This window comes from Capsicum annuum, chromosome 4 (genome assembly GCF_002878395.1).
Source record: "Capsicum annuum cultivar UCD-10X-F1 chromosome 4, UCD10Xv1.1, whole genome shotgun sequence".
NCBI classification, from domain to species: domain Eukaryota; kingdom Viridiplantae; phylum Streptophyta; class Magnoliopsida; order Solanales; family Solanaceae; genus Capsicum; species Capsicum annuum.
Window position 1 is genome coordinate 127,142,683 of NC_061114.1, and position 3,521 is coordinate 127,146,203.

Sequence of the window (3,521 nt, forward strand, 5' to 3'; positions counted from 1 at the left end):
TATAGAGTGAAAATATTCTTTTAGGCATTTTGTCAAACATGTTGACGGCATACCTTTTCCAAGACCAAAACCAATGCTAAACAACCATAATTAGGTTTACTCAAGGCATATTTGTTAAACCATAACAAACCAACATCCACCTATGCAAGCCATTACCAAAAATATGTAAAAACATAGTTTAAACTAATACCAAACAATGTGCATGAAAACCCTCAACATATGATTCAAAAACCACCATTCATGATTCATAAATCAATGTTTAAAATATAATACGCATGTCTTTAGTTATAACTAACAATGAGGGAAGATAATATTATTTATTCAAGGAGATTCTAAAGAAAAATATCAATCTTGAGCCCTTTGAAGAACACATGAAGAGACCCTAGCCTCCAATCTTTAAGAGTAAGTTTGAGAGCGTATTTGAAGTGTTTTGATTCTTTAGTAAGTGTCATAAGAGGACACCAAGGGTTATATAATGTGAGAACATAAGGTATTTAATATAGGAAATGTCTGGACTACTATTAACTTAAAATTAAAACAAACCATGTCCATGGATATGACTCACCTATACCACCCAAATCCTAGGGTACATGTGGTACCCCAACTCAGATGTAAAACCTTGCCAAGTTCCTATCTACTCATTTGTACATGACTCATACTTCACATAGTTATACGTAAGTGTACGAGTGGTCCACCAATTCATACCCATCAATCATACCATGGGAAAATTCCACAAGATAACTCAAACAAGCACCATACAATTGGAATTCATCCACTCGTATGTTCCTATACAACTCGTACAAATATGAGTCATATCTTTAGTAGTATCTACACCAAACACACTACCTAGTGTACGATTGAACCACCAAGCCTTCCCTTAACTTGTATCCAAGGGTACGATTTGTACACTTGAGTCATACAGAGCCTAGTAAGTCCAAAACTAAGATAATTTTGCAAAGGTCAAAGACTTATGGTGTTTCACAAGTTCTCTAAGTGTGGGTTTTGGTTGAAATCCAAGAACTTTCTTGGTTATGTTATCTTTAGTGAAGAAATTATGGTAGATCCTCAAAAGGTTGTGGCAATTAAGAAGTGGCTTAGACCTGTGAATCTAACCAATATTTAGAGATGCTAGTGTATAGCCGGTTACTATAGAAGATTTATAGAGAGTTTTTTGACTATAATTGACCCATTGACTAAGTTGACCCAGAAAAAGGTGAAGTTCATGTGGTCGAATGCGTGTGAGGGTAGTTTTAAGAAGTTGAAAGATAAATTGACTTCAACTCTGGTTTTGACCTTTCCCAAGGATAATGATTGTTTCATAATGTATTATAATTCTTCTCATATTAGACTTAGTTTATGTATTGATGCAACATGGTAGGGTGCTGGCCTATGCTTTTACACAATTGAAAGTTCATGAAAAGAACAACCCTACTCATGACTTGGAGTTGTTAGCCATGGTTTTTATTGTGATCATTTGTCAAAATTATATCTATGTAGTTCATGTTGACATTTTTTCTTATCATAAAAGTATTCAGTATGTGCTTACACAAAAAGATTTTAATCTCCGACAAAAAAAGTGGCTTGAGTTGCTAAAAGACTATGAAATTAGTCTTTATTACCATTTGGATAAAGATAATGTAGTTACTGATGCTCTTAGCCAATTTTACATTTGGAATTTAGCCTATGTGGATGAGAATAAACGATAATTGATGAAGGAAATTTACCATTTCACTAGTCTTGGAGTTCGTCTTGCAGAGATTGTAAAGTTGCATGGTGCTCTGGTTTCTATTATTTTAGATTGAGGCATTCCATTTTATTCTCACTTTTAGAAGTCATTCCAAAAAGGTTTGGGGACTAGGGTGTGCCTTAGTACCGCTTTCCACCTGTAGATGGATGGACAAGTGGAGAGGACTGTCAAAATATTAGAGAATATATTTCATTCTTGTATTCTTGATGATAGTGGTAATTTGGTACGACCATTTTCCTTTGATTTAGTTTGCATGTATTAATAGTTACAACTCTAGCATTAGCATGACCATTTTTAAGGCATTCTATGGTAGGAGATATAATTCTTCTATTGGGTGGTATGAAGTTGGTGAGGGTAAATTGCTTGACCTAAATTGGTCTACCAAAACCTAGAGAAGTTGAGGGTGATTCGTGATAGGTTAAAAATTTCTCAAAATCTCTAAAAGTCCTATACGGATATGAGGCATGGGGATTTAGAGTTTAATATTGGTGATTGGGTATTGTTTAATGTGTCTCCCATGAAGGGAGTGATGCAATTTGGTAAGAAGGGGAATGTTAGTCACCGGTATGTTGGTCCTAATTTTATTTTTAAAAGGGTTGGCAATGTTTCCTATGAGTTGGAGTTGCCTTCTAGTTTGAACTTCATTCACCGGATTTTCCATGTCTCTATGTTGCGTAAATGTATGGGTTATCCTACATTGGTTGTTCCCTTGGGGGATGTTGGTGTGTCAAACTACTTGTCCTATGAGAAGGTCCTGGCGAGGATCTTTGATTTCTAAGTTTGCCAGTTGTGAACAAAAGAAATGGCTTGGGTGAAGGTTCTATGGATGAACCAAAAGTCAAAGGAAGCTTCTTGGGAGGCATAGGTGGTCATGATGTCCAAGTATCCACATTTATTTTTTATTCAGGAAACTCGTGGTTTAGGTATGTGTTAATTCTCTTAATTTGATTTATGACTTTGGTAGACAATAGGTTCAAGTCCCTAAGATTTGAATTGAAAAAATATCTTTTATGAATAATGTATTTGAGTCCCATATTAAATGAAATGAATGGTTGATTGATAATAATCATGATGCGTGACTTATCCTTGTTGTCTGCCTTGCGTTCTAACTTGATGAAAGGTTAATTGATGAGTAATAATATATTAACTCATATTTCTGCTTGCCTTACCTATCATTCAATGACGAATAATCCATGTTGGGATGTATTGAAAAACATGGCTTTGGTCCTTTAGAAAAATTCCCTTATTTGAAGCTACTGGACTAGGTACGACTAAAGGTACAAGTTGTACCCTTTGGATTGACTTGGTGAACCCTTTCATACCCTATGCAGTGTTGTAGGGGTTACACACTATCCATGTCATGACTTGGCCTCCACATGGTCATATGTTAGTGTACGAGTCGTACCAAGCTAAGTCGTAAAGTGCTTGACGCTTGGACTAGTTTACATTATTATGGATATGAGTTATGGGTATGGATTAGGGTACGATTCATAACCTTTGGTATGATTCAAGGGTGTATAGTTGTACCTTTACCAGTGTAGGCGTCCTTAGTGAAACCTTGGGTACGAGTTAGGGTACTACTCGTACCCTTGGATATGATTGACTTAAGTGAGTTGTACCCACATAGAAAGCCACTTTTCATCTTTTAATCCAAGGGATTTATGTAAACCCTAGGTATATAACATCTTTTCACCCTCGTCCTTCACATTGGCATGATCAAGAAACACAAAAATCCTTTCAAAGACTTTTTCCTCAAGATTGAAGCTAAGGTTTG